The sequence below is a fragment of the Drosophila rhopaloa genome, unplaced genomic scaffold (assembly GCF_018152115.1).
Source record: "Drosophila rhopaloa isolate 14029-0021.01 unplaced genomic scaffold, ASM1815211v1 contig_116, whole genome shotgun sequence".
Taxonomy (NCBI): domain Eukaryota; kingdom Metazoa; phylum Arthropoda; class Insecta; order Diptera; family Drosophilidae; genus Drosophila; species Drosophila rhopaloa.
In genome coordinates this window covers 773,828-792,219 of record NW_025334991.1, presented here as the reverse complement: position 1 = coordinate 792,219, position 18,392 = coordinate 773,828, and positions in this window count along the sequence as shown.

The window sequence follows — 18,392 nt, the reverse complement described above, 5'->3', positions numbered from 1 at the left end:
TTGCACACAGCCTTCTTTCCTTTGCACGCAGTATATATGTCGGAACGGCCGGGATCGGCCGACTATATCCTATAGCTGCCATATAACTGATTGATCGGAAATGCCATAACTTTGGTGTTTGTAAAGTTAGGAAGTTGGAATTTTCTATGGGTTTTATATTTGGCCAATCAATCCGACGTACCAAATTTCATGAGGATCGGCCGACTATATCTTATAGCTGCCATATAACTGATTGATCGGAAATGCCATAACTTTGGTGTTTGTAAAGTTAGGAAGTTGGGATTTTCTATCGGTTTTATATTTGGCCAATCAATCCGACCTACCAAATTTCATAAGGATCGGCCGACTATATCCTATAGCCGCCATATAACTGATTAATCGGAAATGCCATAACTTTGGTGTTTGTTAAGTTAGGAAGTTGGGATTTTCTATGGGTTTTATTTTTGGCCAATCAATCCGACCTACCAAAGTTCATAAGGATCGGCCGACTATATCTTATAGCTGCCATATAACTGAACGATTGGAAATGCTATAACTTTGGTGTTTTTAAAGTTAGGAAGTTGGGATTTTTTATGAGTATTAAGAATGCATCATATCAATAATTTTTAGAGAATATAATTTACAGAGTATTCTGCAGGGGTATATCAACTTCGGCTCCGCCCGAAGTTAGCTTTCCTTTCTGGTTTTACATTTAATGGTTATTATTAATTATTATAATTCTAAGTATTAATCTTAATTCAATTTAAGTTTTCAGTTGTCTCGGAGGTGTTGAGAATGACTTTGACTTCGTGCTTTATGTGCTCGCTCTTCCTGACTAAATATATCTAAAATAAAAAAATTATTATCAAATATATAAAAACTTACTGCGTTTCTTGTTCTGCCGCCGGCCAAGTCCAGATTAGTTTATGTTGGCCTAACAGTTTTAATATAAGCTTTAAAATAATTAAAGAAATAAATAAAATAATTAAATAACAATTTCTGATAAATTTGTAGCGGCGACTGAAGCAACGAAGTTTTTTTTTGTTCGGCCCAGAAAAAAATATTCGTTAAGTTTTTAGTTTGAGCTTAGCTTAGTTTCAGACCATAAATATTAGTAAGCCCAGCTTACTTAGTATTTTTTTGGGGATGCCAATTAATCAGGGCTGGCATGATCAGCTGTACCAGAGTAGCTCTGGAAAGCTTAATTACCACCATGGCGTGATTACCGGCTGCGATGCATTTCCGCTGGCAGCCTAGGCCAACATTCCCCGGTTTCGTTCTGGTTCTTTTCAATCGAGCAGTCGCGGCGTGCACATGCACTTTCATGCATGTCGCAAGAATTGCGATTCGATAGTGAAAAGTTAAATAAAGGCATTCGCCAAAGCTTGAACCGAGTAAGTTTCCCGGCGAATTGGTTTTCTTTCTGTGTCTAACCTCCGGCCGTGTTTTAGGCAGCTGAGAGAGAGTGTGTCCCGGCCAGCAGGCAACGACCCGGATAATCCCCAATCGTTTCGGGGCACAATCGCAAGGTAGATATGCTCGAGAACAGTGTCTTTTATTAGGTATTTGCTGTAACCGTTCCTCAATCCTCAGGTTGTGCCCAGTTAGCAGTGTGTAAAGTCGACGTGACGAGGAGCATGTAAGCCAGGTAGCGCCGACGAAAGCCCACGTGCATGTACCGAGGAGCACCCCCATAACCGCATGCGCACATAACCAGGTAGCGCCGACGAAAACCCACGTACATGTACCGAGGAGCACCCCCATAACCGCATGCGCACATAACCTGGTAGCGCCGAAAACCAGCGTCTGTACCGAGGAGCACCGCCATGAACGGCATGTGTACCTAACCTGACACCAACGAATACACATGCGCACCTAACCTTTTTGCACATACGCGCATTTACGAGCCACTACCTATACACATGGACGTGTAATCTTTTGGCGCGCACACCTACGCAGCTACACCTGCTTGAGATCTCTTGGGTGTAAATACATATCAGCAGCAGCCTTACCTCAATGCACATAGGCGCAAATTTTTTTTTGATATTATCTCTGGCAATCAACCCAATCACTTGCCTCAATTGTGAGCTTATTTAACCTGCAACCACAGTGAACCCAATGGGAAATCACCCATGGAAATTTTAAAATATAATAGAGCTGATCATAATTAGTTTATAATATATACTACCTAAATTTAAATAACAATTTTTCGCGTATGAAGAATCAAAAACAAAAAAAAAATAATGGCAAGAAAGTTTCTTTAAAAATTCGCTTTCAAAACATCAAGAGTTTTTAAATTTACTTTAACCCTATGGTGCAAAACGCCATAAGTTTTTTTTCAGCACACCTGAGTCGGGAGATCGATCTTTCGTCGATGGAAAAGTTGCCGTGAGTTTGAAAATGAATTCTTTATTTCATATATCCACCTTTATTTTTTGAAAACTAAACATGACTTTTATTTGAATGCCCAATATAATAAAACACGAGACCCGAATCTAATGAAGCACTAAATTAACTAGTAAAGAAAAATACTATCTAACAAATATTAAGTACTTAAGAAAAAAAAAAAGAAAAAACTCAAAGAAAAGAAAAAGGGAAATTAATTTAAATTTAATTTGGAATTTAATCTAAGTATTTTGTTAATTCTAAATAAATTAAAACAAACAAATCAAATTAATAGCTCGCCCTGACACAAATAGAAATTTAACTTGAATTTAATTTGTAATTTAATCAAAAAATATATATTTTTTATTTTTATAAAATTAAGGTAAACAAATCAAATTAATAGCTCACGCTGAAACAAATTGAAATTCTAGCCTGTAAAACAACCGCCTTATCTTACAAAACTTTATATATATATTCTTATAATTAAGATTAAGATTAATTAATATTATCTACCAATGCCATTGTTTAAATATTATTACTATTTTTATACCTATTACTTTATTACGAGTTATTATTAACGAACCACTATTAATTATGTTTTCTTTCCCTGAATTTCTGATACAAATGGAAGATTAAATCAAAAATTTACTGAACTCCGCCGATGTTTTCACGGTCGTAGGGTACAAAAGGGTTCACCAGAGCCATGCTCTTGCGGCAGGTGATCATAGGCAGGGTGGGCAACATGCGAACACAATAACATCAGTGTCTTCGCTGTGTTAAGATTTCTCTCTTTCTTTTCTTTTCTTTTTTTTCTTGAAACTTTCAATTCTATTTTTTCGAAATTAATTTATATTTCTCCCGGTTTAGTTAATTAACTTATAATTTTGTCGCAAGCACGCTCAATTCTTTGTCCGTTAATAATAATGTGTAGACAGTGTCAGGGTCTGTATAAAGCAAGAACAACACCCCCAAAGCCGACGAGTTAGTACCGGACCCTACAGCGTGCCCCGCAAGTACAGATCCCTCCATTCAAAACACTTCAGTCGAACGTTAAACGCTACAAATTTATTTATAACATTTCACAAAGAATCTCAGCTTCGATCTGTTCTCTCAGTTTTCTCAAATGCAAGTGCATGTAAAAACCGCGAAAACAACTTCGGTTGAAAATAAGGGCAGCGTTAATTCTATTGTTCTTTCGTTTGCCTAATTTGTCTTTACATGTTTCGCTTCGCGTCATGTTTCAAAATAATTACATTATTTAAATTTACCTAATAAATAAACACATTTCTTTCAAAACCATCATAACGTATGTTATTTTAAAACGTATACTTATAAAATAATATAATTAATAATTATCGACTTAAATATTTCTTACAAAAACAAAAATTATGTTATTTTAATTTCAAGGGTGTGCAGTAGACGTTGTGATTTTTATAGGTTGTCCTCCACCACCCAGCTCATCTTATGGAGCGAGAGACAGAGTAAAAGAGGGAGATGGAAATTTTTCTGCGTTTAGCCACTAACCATACAACATATAACTGGTCATTTCATACAACGAAAGTGGACACCAAAATTCGAGTGCGACAGGCCCTGGGCTCTTAGCGGCAGGCCCCGGACACTTCGGACCTGGGGGCAACGTTTTAAAAAAAGAGAGAGTGGCCCATAACGACAATTTAAGATAGATAAATACAAATTTGTAAAAACATTTCTATTTTATTCCTTTTAGGCATTTTCCTCCTGACTATACACGCGCAGATTACATACAAGTGACCGACGGGGACCTAACAATCTGGTCGAGTACGAATACTTAGGACACACAGCTAATATAACATTTTACGAGATTTACGCAGACGAGGCAGCGTCATTAACGACAAAGTTCGCAAGAAAGTACAACGTAAAAATTCTCAATTAAAATACAAAATTTAAATACAGCCATAGCTTTAGCAAATGTAAATATGTTGAGCCCGTATTTTTCAAATGACATTGACATAGGAGAGATAACAAATGAACATCTTGCAAATGTCAGTGTGGCTGATGTGCAAGCTATATCTAGCGTAAAAAAAATAATATTTTTTATATTTTGTAGTTAAGTATCCTTAACCAAAATGTTTTGCAAAAATTAATGATTTATTCCGTGCAGGACCATCACGTAACATTTGATTTAGATCAACACTGCACTATAGCCGACTGAGGGAATGAAATTCTGACCGTATCTAACTGCGACACAGCCTTAGTTTACCGTTTCTGCCCAAACGTAGCCTGGGTAACCTGCAGGGTATTGGCGATCTTGGAGGCCTTGTTACCTATGGAAATTCTTCAACTGCATGGCTTACACCGTTCTACTTTTAGGATGCTTTGTACTCTTCTTTCTGGTTCGTCGCCGAAATGACAAGAAGAACCGGGACCGAGGACGGTTTTAACTTAAAACTGGGATGAGTCAACCTGACTGCAGTCTTCGATCTGAGCCCAACACCAGATGCGCGTAAAAGCTAGATTCCAGCTAGCGAAATCCGATTCCGGCCCATTTAAGCGCTGAGTTTTTAGCTAAAGAGGCGCTGAGTTGAAAAATTTCGGCCAGCAACAGAGTTGCGGTCTGCCAACAGCGGATGCCTAAAAGTGCAGCATCTGCATTTTGGCAGTGTCGAACAGCAGTCTTTATTTTAATTGAATTGTACTTTTTTTTAATTTTTAAGAAGAGCTAAAATAATTATAAGACTGTACAAAATGTAGTTTAATATATTTTAAACTACAATTTCACTGGTTGTTAAAAATTATTGGCTGGGAATTAAACAACCCATATAATATAAAAAATGAAAAGAGATTTTTAAATTGAGTTAATTGAGCCCTGTTTTTAAAATGTGCTTAAAAAACTGTCTTTCATTTGCGTTAGATTTAAAATTTGATTGCGTTTTATTTTGATTAGCTTTAGTTTTACTCAGTTGATTCATTTTATCATTTTAGAAGGTTAAGCTGTACGGTCCCTATTAAAATAAGCAAACAGATTATTTTGTAAGATCGAAAACATATATCGAGAACTACATTACAAATAACAAGAAAGGCAAGCTAACTTCGGGCGGAGCCGAAGTTGATATACCCTTGCAGAATACTCTGTAAATTATATTCTCCAAAATTATTCATATGATGCATTCTTAATACTCATAAAAAATCCCAACATCCTAACTTTAAAAACACCAAAGTTATAGCATTTCCAATCGTTCAGTTATATGGCAGCTATAAGATATAGTCGGCCGATCCTTATGAACTTTGGTAGGTCGGATTGATTGGCCAAAAATAAAACCCATAGAAAATCCCAACTTCCTAACTTAACAAACACCAAAGTTATGGCATTTCAGATCAATCAGTTATATGGCGGCTATAGGATATAGTCGGCCGATCCTTATGAAATTTGGTAGGTCGGATTGATTGACCAAATATAAAACCGATAGAAAATCCCAACTTCCTAACTTTACAAACACCAAAGTTATGGCATTTCAGATCAATCAGTTATATGGCGGCTATAGGATATAGTCGGCCGATCCTTATGAAATTTGGTAGGTCGGATTGATTGACCAAATATAAAACCCATAGAAAATTCCAACTTCCTAACTTTACAAACACCAAAGTTATGGCATTTCCGATCAATCAGTTATATGGCAGCTATAGGATATAGTCGGCCGATCCCGGCCGTTCCGACTTATATACTGCGTGCAAAGGAAAGAAGGCTGTGTGCAAAGTTTCAACTCGATAGCTTTAAAACTGAGAGACTAGTTTGCGTAGAAACAGACAGACGGACAGACGGACAGACGGACATGGCTATATCAACTCAGGAGGTGATCCTGATCAAGAATATATATACTTTATAGGGTCGGAGATGTCTCCTTCACTGCGTTGCACACTTTTGACCAAAATTATAATACCCTCTGCAAGGGTATAATAAAGAAGAAATTAAAATATAACCAACGTATGACCTCGAGTAATTCATAAACACTACTAAAGTTTGAAAAAAATGAATTTTTTGAAGTGTCAAGACCCGGATAACCCCTTAAGGTCTTTAGGTTCAACTAGAAGACAATTTAAATTTTGTCTCGTTTCGATAGGACGTTAAATTTTTTTAAAAAAACAGAGAAATCGCACGTCTTAGCGATCCGGCTCGGCGCTTGCTCACTATTTCTATTTCTCCTATAACCTTAAAACTATTTTGAATTTGCTTATGAAATTTAAGGGACACATTCTTGAATAGTTTGGGTAGACATTTATGCAAAAAAATTATGTTAGTGATGTCGCTTGCATCGTGGTCCCTACGGTCTAAGTAAAAATATAACGAGTGATCAATTTACATCAGTCACTTGGCACTTACCTTAATATCTAATATATAAAAAAACAACGAGTATATATTTTTCAAAATTTTTTTTTTTTTGGATGGCCCAACATTGCGGCTTATGTATGAAACACCACTTCGTTCATATGGCTGCCTCGGCTGGCTTCACAGTAGCCTGTTAAGATATAATTTATGGTTCACAGCACTTTAGTTAGAAATATAAACGCACTGGTTTTATTTTAATTTATAATTTATTTTTATTGATACTTCGTTGTCTTGCCGTCGTTTCTCGACTGGCCGGCCTATATTCTATTTGGGCTTAGCTCTATGTTGCGCGGTCGGCGCTGTCGGTCAAGCCGGCAGCGACGCAACCGCCTTATATATTAGCTTATGTTTATCTCTGAGAACGGTGCCCAGAGAGAGAGAATGGAATGTTATGTGCATACATGGATATATTTGTTGCAGTCGCCAAGCTGTGGGAATAAACTGGCGCGACTTATCACTCGCTGATGGCGTGTGTGGTCAAATTACGTTTGCACTTGAAGAGTGCTGATCCTGCAGATTTGGCTAACATTGTTGCCGATGGTACAGTGTGTACTCTGTATGTATGCACACTACATCTCCCTCCTTTTAAAAAAATAACGTAATATATGAAGTTATTTTATCATAATATATATATATATTCTTAAAGTCTTAAAAGAAATTATATTTTTATTTTTTCGTTTTGTTTGTTTGTCTGTTTTTTTTTTTTTTTATGTTTTGATTTGATGTTTTTTTTTTTTTGTTTAATGCGAATATATATTTGTATTTATATATGACATTACAATGGTCATACTAAGTATCAAAAATGGTTTATTTGAAAATATAAGAATATAAAATGTCAATAAAAATGTAATAAAATTTGATAAAAATTATAAAATTGTAGTTAAAAGTAAAATTAGGAAATATAAATTGGAAATATAATTGGAAAATGTTGTTGTAATGTTCCTTCTTCTTCTTTTTTTTTTTTGGGTACCCGTATGGTTGATCAGGCCATACGAGATAACAAAGTATTTATACGTGAAAAATCTTAAGCCTATCTTTATGAACAACTTGTTTTTTATTTTTATCGCTCATTACTACTATGTTTTCATTTTCTTTTATTTCTACCACTTTGTAAGGGCCTAAATATTTGTTATCTAATTTATGACCGGTTTCATTTCTTAATAAAACCTGGTCTCCTATCTCTAACTTAAAATCAATAGTGTTTTTGTCGTAATTAGAATTTTCTTTTTGTTTATTTTTATCTAGCATAATTCTTGCTCTTTTGTAAGCATTTTCTAGTCTAAATTTTGCTTCTTTAGTATAGTCATCTATGTTATATAAAGGGTCTATTCTATCTGTTGAATTAAAAGATGTACTTAAATTTGGATGTTTGCTAAAAACCAATTCATAGGGGCAATAGTTGTGTGTCATAGAAGGTGTTGTATTGAAACAATAGACGAAGTATTGTAGCCATATGTCCCAATCTGTTTTATCAACGGATATATAGGATCGAATGTATTCGTTAAGTGTTCGGTGACTACGTTCTATTGTTCCTAATGTCGGTGGTGGTGCGCTGTAGATGTTATGTTTTTTATACCAAGGTATTTACATAAATCTTCAATAATTGAATTTTTATATTCAGTTCCCATGTCCGATATGAACGTCTTCATTGGACCGTACTTTAGAATACAATTTTCAAAAATAGCTTTAGCTACTGATTTTGCGCTTTTGTTTGGTATTGGTATGGCAATTAAATATTTCGTTAAGTCGCATATCAAAGTTACCGCGTATTCATTGCCCTGATCCGATTTTGTTAATGGACCTATCGTATCAACAATTACTCTGTCAAATGCCATAGTTGGAGTCTCTGTTAAAGTTAATGGGGTTTTTGTGTGTTTAGTTATTTTAGATTTCTGGCATTTTGGACATGTCTTTACGTAGTTCGTTATGTCCCTAGACATGTTTTTCCAATAGAAATGTTGTCTTATTTTTGACAAGGTTTTGGCTATTCCGGTATGGCCGCCTTGTAGTGGATCGTCATGGTTTTCAGACAGTATAGCTTCTTTTTCTTTCTTATCTTTTATTATGGTCACTGGTTTGAGTAGCGCTACTCTTAATTTTTTTAATATTTTATTGCCCATTTTTTTAAACGAATCAACTGAAATATTTTCAAAGATTTTTTCACACAGTGCCATTTTAAGTTGGCTGATCTTGTATATACCGGCTTCTTTTTCAAGCCTTTGGAAAAATTGACCTAAATCAAATGTACCATTGGTATATAGATCGCTAACATTTATTCTTGCAATAACTTTTTTACCATGCTTAAAATAGCATTTGAAATTATTTAAATGCAAGGTCACTACTTTCTTTACTTCGTCGTTGTTAAGGACGTCGTATATTTTGGGCATAGAAGCTTTTTCAACACACTGCCTAGGCAGCTGTGCTTGATTATTCCCTGCGCAGGGTTTATTCTGTCTGTACTGATTTCTTGTAGTGACTTGTAAAATTTGCTTTTGTATGTTTTTTAGTTCTTTGATGGTTATTCTAGATAACGCATCAGCAAAGTAATTGTCCTTTCTCTTAAGATACTCAACTGTAAATTCGTATTCTTCCAAATCTAGTCTTACTCTTGTTAATTTAGAGTTTGAATTAACCATAGAAAAGAGGAATGTTAATGGTCTATGGTCTGTTTTAACTAGGAAATGTTGCCCATAAACGTAAGGCCTAAAATGGTTAATTGCCCAATGTATTGCTAGTAGTTCTTGTTCCGTTGTGCTTTTATTGGATTCTCCTTTAGTAAATGATCTCGATGCATAAGATACAAGAAGCTGTATGCCATTATGTTCTTGTGTAAGGACTGCTCCGCAAGCTTGTTTACTTGCATCCGTGATTATGCAAAATTCTTTAGAAAAATCGGGGTATTGAAGTAGTGTTGGACTCATTAATTTTTTCTTTAAGTAATCAAAAGCATATTGGCACTCTGGTGTCCATTCGAATTTAACACCTTTTTTGCATAATTTAGTTATGTGACAGCAATAATCTGCAAAGTTTTTAATGAATCGACGATAATAATTGCAAAATGCAACAAATCTGCGAGCGCTATCAGCGTCCGTGGGGACTGGGTATTTTTCAATGACTTCATATTTTTTGTCATCTGGCATTATACCTTGATCTGTACACTTGTGACCAAGAAAGGTCACTTCATGCATGAAAAATGAGCATTTCTCCGGATGTAGTTTAAGATTATTTTTTCTGCAAAGTTCAAAGACGTTTGTTAAGTTTTCAACATATGATTTTCTGAACATCCTATATCCATTTAGAGGAATGCCTGGGATGGCTCCAACCTGGAAAATGCAATTGTCATCATACGCTGGAAGGAATTTGGTGCTATTTTTAAGCCATAAGTTATTCGTGTAAAACGATAAGAGCCATAGCTCGTTGAAAATGAAATTATATTTCTGGACGATTCCTCTAATTCAATTTGGTGGAATCCGGCCCAATTGATCAAGTATGTCATCGATTCTAGGTAGTGGAAATTTGTCTGCTAAAAGTTTTTTATTAATTTGACGATAATCAATTACTAAACGCCATCTTTTCTCCTTTAAGTCAGGTAATGATTTTTTTAGAACAAGTAACAGAGGGGGGTATTATATTCTGATATTGAGGGCTTTACTATTTTATCTTTTATAAGTATGTCCACTTCCTTAGATATTTCCTCTTTATAGTTTTTTATATACACGGGTTCATCATCTTTTACTCTTAATTTTTGCTTGAAGAAATTATTAGTAGATATTGGTTCGGTTTCAAGACCGAATATGTCACTATATTTTGAACAAAGATTTGTTAAAACATTTTTAAATTAAGTCGAAAAATTTTGTTTTAGTTTATTAATGACTTTTTCGTTTCTATTTGTGCCATTTAAATTGACAATATTATAGTTGTCGATAGATTCGTGTATAATGTTCATAAGGTTTACTATTTTGTTCTCATTTGTAATGTTTAAAATTTGGACGAATGTGGTTTGAGGATCTGAAATTGTATTTCCTATGAATATACCATCTTCAATTTCTTGATTTGGTATTAGGAGGGTTTTATTATTTTCGGTTAAATTTATTTTTCTAATTACTTCGGAGCGAGCTGGTATAATTATTTCGTTAGTTTTCTTATGAAGGATTGCAATTTTTATTGGAAATTTTAAATTATCAGGTCTTAAAATGAAAAGGTCATTATCTTGATTGAAGTCCAATATACAATTAAATTTCTTTATGAAGTCTATTCCAATTATTCCGTCTACCGGTATTGAAAAGTTATGAGGAACTATATGAAAGTTATGTGGTCTTATATAATTGCTTATTGTGGTTATTGAGCCATTGCCTATTCCTGATATTTGTATACGGTTATTGAAGTCCTAATCCATGAAGTTGTCGGAATTTTATTTAATGAGAGAAATATGTGTAAGTTCATGTTTTACTTTTACGAATATATTTAAATTAAGAGTAATAGAGTGAACCGTGTTGTTTTTTATTATTGATTTCTTAAGGGAGCTTCCTCGTTTTCCGAGTTAGTTTGAGCCATTCTTACAGTGTTATTTCTGTCATTTTGATTGGTGTAGTTTGTGTTGTTGCCTCTATTACCGCGGTTTTGACCGCGATAGTTTCCTCGGCCTCGGTTATTGTAATTTCAAAATTATTATAGTTATTATAATTATTTTGGTAATATCCTCGGCCATAGCCTCTTCCTCTATAGTTTCCTATATAGTTATTAGCACGGAAGTAATGATTTTTATTTGTATAAAATATGTTGTTTGCATTTCCTGTCATTTCCGTGCTGCAATGAATATATTTTGTAACAGCTTCATTCATTGTTTTGAATGTGCCAGTTTCCAGAATGGTTTTTAATTTTACATTTTCACAATTCTTTATCATTGTAGAAATGGCTTCTTTTGTGCTGAACGTGTGTGCATGTTCGGCACTTAATCCTTCGTCAATGTAAGAAGCTTCCAGTAATTTCCGTAGATTGTCTACTTCAGTTCTAAATTGCGTAGCCGTTTTTCCCTTTTGGTGTATGTTTAATAATTTCGCTTTTACAACGTCAGTTTACTGATTATGTTATTAATAGTTGTTTCGTTTTGTACTTTGTACAATGTTGATCCAACAATTTTGGATCTGATTACCTCAACAGCGATGGTCCCTTGGTAAGGTTGACCAATCTCAGTGCTGTTAAGAATCTTTGCAGGTGGATTTTTTTTCCATCGAACTCTGGAATGGCCGAGCTGATTTCCTTCATGTATGCTCTATTGGCAATCGAGTCGTCCGTCATATTGATAATATTATTTTCCAAATTTTCGTATGATATATTTTCTTCGGAGTACGAGTTTTCCTGATTTGACAGTTTGGTCAGCGTTGATACCGCTGGAATAGACAGGTTGTGTATGTCCTCGGTTTTTGGGAATTCGGTTTCTTTGTTTGTTTCGACTATATCTTCCGTATCGGAGTCTTTATCTTCTATTTCTTCTGATTTTAATTCCTCCTCAAATGTTAATGGTGTATTAAGGATAAATGGAATTGAAATGTCTATCTTATATTTTTGTTTTATATTTTTAAGATTATTTTTAAATTTATATAATAATTTTGAGATATCTGTCCAGTGTTTACTTGATAATTTATCGCTATGTTCGTAAATTATAAGGCGTGCTTCATTAAAGCTGTCTACTAGAACTTTAGCGTGTTTTTGTATGGTTGTTCCCTGAACATTTCCGTGCGAAAGACATTTGTATGACTTGTCGAAATTTGTTCTTATTTCTTTTAATTTATCAGAAATAGTTTTCCAATCCATTAGGATTTATTTCAGAATAATTTTAAAGATTATTATATTGCCAAGCAATAAATTTTTGTCAATGACGGAAAAACCTTACAGTTTTCTATTGTTGATAATACTATAGCTTTTTGCGTATTATTACAATGTATTAATGGGGAATTACTTAGATTGAATTTTTCCACATATACAAATTCTAGTTCATACACTGAGATGGCGTTCCTGAGTGTTTCGAGGATAGATCTTACTCTATAATCGAACATGGGTTCCTTTTCCCTGGCAGTCTACCGGGCATTACTTTTTAAGTACTGGCAAAAATTTCTCTTTCGGAGGAGATTTTTTGTCAACAGTTTCCCCGATGATTTCAATATTTTTGTAACATTGTTCGGGTGCTTAATTTTCGTTTAGCTTAGTGCTTACAAATTTTTTTAGGGAGTCTAGCTCTGCGTGAAGTTCACATGCTTGTTCCCATGATGGATTATCACTGCCTGCATATTCATTTCGAATAGCGGCTATTCTTCAAATGCTTTTTTCTTAATCCTCCTTTCCTTTTATTATTTTTAGTTTTTCGGTCCATCCTTGTTAGGTAGACAATATATTTAAATGTAGATCTTTTATAGATAGATACAAAGAAAAAAAAGAAATGGGTGTATACCCTATTGGAGACGAAAAAAAAGATAAATGATTTTAAACCTTGTCCAGGTCGTTGGCTCTGCTTATATAACGTCTATTAATTATTTTATTATGTTTAACGTATAATGTAAGCACGAATTGAGCAACGCTGCTAATTGTCAGGATCAAAAGTAGTATCCACATTGACTTAATAGCATCCGTATGATCAACTATTTGAACATTATTAACAACATTAGCTTTATTTCCCGTAGACTGGGTGTCGTCTGAGCCGAACCAACCCATTGTAATTTTAATTTTGCATGGGGAGGAAAAAATAATGGGAGAAAATACTAATATTGTAATTAAAAAAAATTTTTTGTTAAAGCTTATAGTTTTTATACCCGTTACTCGTAGAGTAAAAAAAGTAAAAAAAGTGCAAAAGTATGTAACAGGTAGAAGGAAGCGTTTCCGACCCTATAAAGTATATATATTCTTGTTCAGGATCACTAGCCGAGTCGATCTAGCCATGTCCGTCCCGTCTGTCCGTCTGTCCGTCTGTCTGTCCGTATGAACGCTGAGATCTCGAAAACTATAAAAGCTAGAAGATTGGCATTTTGCATGTAGATTTTAGGAATTCCTACGCAGCGCAAGTTTGTTTCAAAATGTTGCCACGCCCCCTCTGACGCCTACAAGCCACAAGCTGTGGCCACAGTTTTGATGCTTTTATTAAAATGTTAATTGATATGTATTTGTTTCGTCAATACCTATCAATTTGCCTAATAAAAGTTTGCCACGCCCACTCTAACGCCCAAAAACCTATTAAACGCTTAAGCCTGGCTAGCGCCTACATTTCCGCCTTTCATGGCCCGTGGTAGCGCCATCTAACGGATGACTTTGGAACAGCTGGCCAAGGTGCTCAACAAGGTCAACGTTAATTCTCGATAAGGATTTCTATTAAAGGAAATTGCGATGGTTTTCATTTGTCAATACCGAACTATATCCCAAGAACTATGCAAATCAAATCAAGTTAGCCAAATTGGAGGTCTGAGTCAAACAATGGCGTATGTGTGTATGTATGTTAGCATATAGATATGTATGTATTTACATTATACACAGTTGCAATTGCCCGGCAAAGATAACTCCTTTAAAAAAAAAAAGCTATTCGCTATACCCGTTTCTATGTTGTGCAAACATTTAGACTTTAATATACATAAAACTATTTAAGAATGTATGTGTTTAGCCAATATAAGTATGTATGTTTAATATTTCTAGTCAATTTATTGCACTCAAAAACATAAACATAAACACAGCTGCTGCTGCAGGACAAAAGCTGCCTGCGCTAAAGCAGCGCTGGTGCTGATGCTCGTGCTGTAAAGCTGCCAGCACTAAGAGATCGCCGAATTCAAATTGATAATTTGAACTTTTTTAGCTGAGTAACGGGTATCTAATAGTCAAGGCACTGGACTATTGCGCTCTCTCTTTTTATACCCTTGCAGAGGGTATTATAATTTTGGTCAAAAGTGTGCAACGCAGTGAAGGAGACATCTCCGACCATATAAAGTATATATATTCTTGATCAGGATCACCTCCTGAGTTGATATAGCCATGTCCGTCTGTCCGTCTGTCCGTCAGTCCGTCTGTCCGTCTGTCTGTCCGTCTGTCTGTCCGTCTGTCTGTCCGTCTGTCCGTCTGTCTGTTTCTACGCAAACTAGTCTCTCAGTTTTAAAGCTATCGAATTGAAACTTTGCACACACCCTTCTTTCCTTTGCACGCAGTATATAAGTCGGAACGGCCGGGATCGGCCGACTATATCCTATAGCTGCCATATAACTGATTAATCGGAAATGCCATTACGTTGGTGTTTGTAAAGTTAGGAAGCTGGGATTTACTATGGGTTTTATATTTGGCCAATCAATCCGACCTACCAAATTTCATAAGGATGGGCCGACTATATCCTATAGCTGCCATATAACTGATTGATCGGAAATGCCATAACTTTTGTGTTTGTAAAGTTAGGAAGCTGGGATTTCCTATGGGTTTTATATTTGGCCAATCAATCCGACCTACCAAGTTTCATAAGGATCGGCCGACTATATCCTATAGCTGCCATATAACTGATTAATCGGAAATGCCATTACTGTGGTGTTTGTAAAGTTAGGAAGCTGGGATTTACTATGGGTTTTATATTTGGCCAATCAATCCGACCTACCAAATTTCATAAGGATCGGCCGACTATATCCTATAGCTGCCATATAACTGATTGATCGGAAATGCCATAACTTTTGTGTTTGTAAAGTTAGGATGCTGGGATTTCCTATGGGTTTTATATTTGGCCAATCAATCCGACCTACCAAGTTTCATAAGGATCGGCCGACTATATGCTATAGCTGCCATATAACTGATTGATCGGAAATGCCATAACTTTTGTGTTTTTTAAAGTTAGAAAGTTGGGATTTTTTATGAGTATTAAGAATGCATCATATGAATAATTTTGGAGAATATAATTTACAGAGTATTCTGCAAGGGTATATCAACTTCGGCTCCGCCCGAAGTTAGCTTTCCTTTCTTGTTTTTTTTTTGAATTCTTAAATTTTGGTTACTTATGTTTATTTTTTCTTTTAAATTTTTTTTCTATTTTGAAAATATTAATTTTTTAAATATATATTCGCATTTAGTATTTATTATATTTACTACTTTTTTTTTTAGAAAATTTCCTGCCTATTTATAATCTTTTTGGGCTATCTTCTTTTAAAGCTCAATATAACACAAATATTTAAAAAATGAAATTGGTTGTACGTTGTTATATTATTTTCAATTTTTTTCTTATTCTTACAAATTATTTTTCCTGCCTTTCAAAAAAATTTTCTAATTTGGGCCGTCTTCTTGTACAGCTCAAATTTACAATTTCATAATATATATATATTAAAAAAAAAATGTATTCTTCTGCATCCTTGTCCTTAGTATCTTCTCATCTTCAGCCTTTTTGGCTCGGGCGGTGCCGGTGCTGGTCCTTGCACAGGCTGATATTTTTTGATGTTCCGGGCCCTTTGGACTCGGGCGGTACCGGGCTGGTCCTCGCAAAGGCTGTTTTTTTTTGATGTTCCGGGCCCTTTGGACTCGGGCGGTACCGGTGCTGGTCCTCGCACAGGTTATTTCCTTTTTTTTTGATGATTTGAATTGTTTTATAATTATTATTTTTTTTAGATATTCCTGGCCCTTTGGACTCGGGCGGTGCCGGTGCTGGTCATCGCACAAGCTATTTTATTTGATGTGTCGCAGGATAAAAGAAGGGTTCCAGGCCGTTTTCCTTTAATCAGGGTGTTTTCTTTTCTCAACGTTAAAGTTTTTCGATATATTTTATCATAATCGTTTCAACTCAGTTTTCATAGCTTTTTGTGTACCATATATATTATTCCATTTCATAATCTTGTAGTAACACAACCATAACCATTTTCTTCAATTTTTGTTGATGATTTTTTCTTTCTTCTCTTTTTTTTTTTTAACAATAGTGTTTTTTATTTGTAATAAAATTTTTTTTTTTTTTTTTTTTGTTTATTTTTTATCACTTTTTAACAGTGTTTTTAATTGCTTGACATAAATCCATGTCACGGTCGCCATGTTAAGATATAATTTATGGTTCACAGCACTTTAGTTAGAAATATAAACGCACTGGTTTTATTTTAATTTATAATTTATTTTTATTGATACTTCGTTGTCTTGCCGTCGTTTCTCGACTGGCCGGCCTATATTCTATTTGGGCTTAGCTCTATGTTGCGCGGTCGGCGCTGTCGGTCAAGCCGGCAGCGACGCAACCGCCTTATATATTAGCTTATGTTTATCTCTGAGAACGGTGCCCAGAGAGAGAATGGAATGTTATGTGCATACATGGATATATTTGTTGCAGTCGCCAAGCTGTGGGAATAAACTGGCGCGACTTATCACTCGCTGATGGCGTGTGTGGTCAAATTACGTTTGCACTTGAAGAGTGCTGATCCTGCAGATTTGGCTAACATTGTTGCCGATGGTACAGTGTGTACTCTGTATGTATGCACACTACAAGCCCATTCGGTCGACACAATTTTTTCGTGTTTTCTGATGAGGCCCATTTCCACCTCGGTGGTTATGTTAATAAGCAAAAATGTCGCATTTGGGGTTCAGAAAATCCACACGTCGTCTTGAAGAAGCCAATGCAATCTCACAGCCAACGTCACAATCGATCTTTTGCGCGGTACGTTCGAAAATCGCATAATCAGCCCGGCGATGTCAACTGGCCGCCTCGCAGCTGCGATTTGACCCCGTTGGACTTTTTATTGTGGGGTGCCGTCAAGGATAAGTGTTACACAAACCACCCATAGACGATTGACGACCTAAAGCACGTGATTGAAGTCGCCATCAAAAATGTGTTTAAAAATTGGGTCGACCGAATGGGCTACTGTGAAGCCAGCTGAGGCAGCCATATGAACAAAGTGGTGTTTCATACATACAAAATTTCGAAAAAATATATACTCGTTGTTTTTTTATAGCGATTTTAAAACACAAATCTTTTTGGGCCACCCTGTACTTTGTTGCGAAAAAACAACGATAAGGGTAATCAAGCATAGTTCAACGATGATAGGGGTGACGCTTGTGGACCACATTACGGTCTAAGTAATAATATAATAATCGATCAAATTAAATGCAACTTTGAGTCTTCGCATGGTTAAACCACCGCAGGATAACAAAATTTTAATTCCGCAGAATAGTGTCGATATATTACAATTTATGACCACACGCATTCTTATATTCTGTTGGATGAGTTTTTGGATTAGAACAGTCTGAGCATTTCAAAATGTTTCCCATTAGTTTTGGATATTGTTCTACGTTATGCATTTTTTCTTAGATGAGTTAAATTTTATTGAAACACATTCATTGACTTGCCTTTGGGAACACACTGTAACACTTTGTTGCAGTGCATTCATAAAGGCCCGGTCAAAAAACCCAAGTGGCCGAACACGAGTCGATCGGCGCGCTCACAGAAAGTGCAAGTGTCAGCATTCTGTTACACGCGCCGGCCGAACTCAAGTGCATGCATATACCCTCGCGCTCCAGCTTAAGAGAGCATAATTTAATACATATAATATATAGGTACATAGCCGTCTCTCTGCCGCCGCCTGCGAGCAGCGCAGCTACGAGACTTAGACTTAATTAGACTTAAAGAATATTGTAAAAGGACAGAGACATTTTGATCGTTGGAGCGGCACCTTTGCTGCTCCTACTAAAT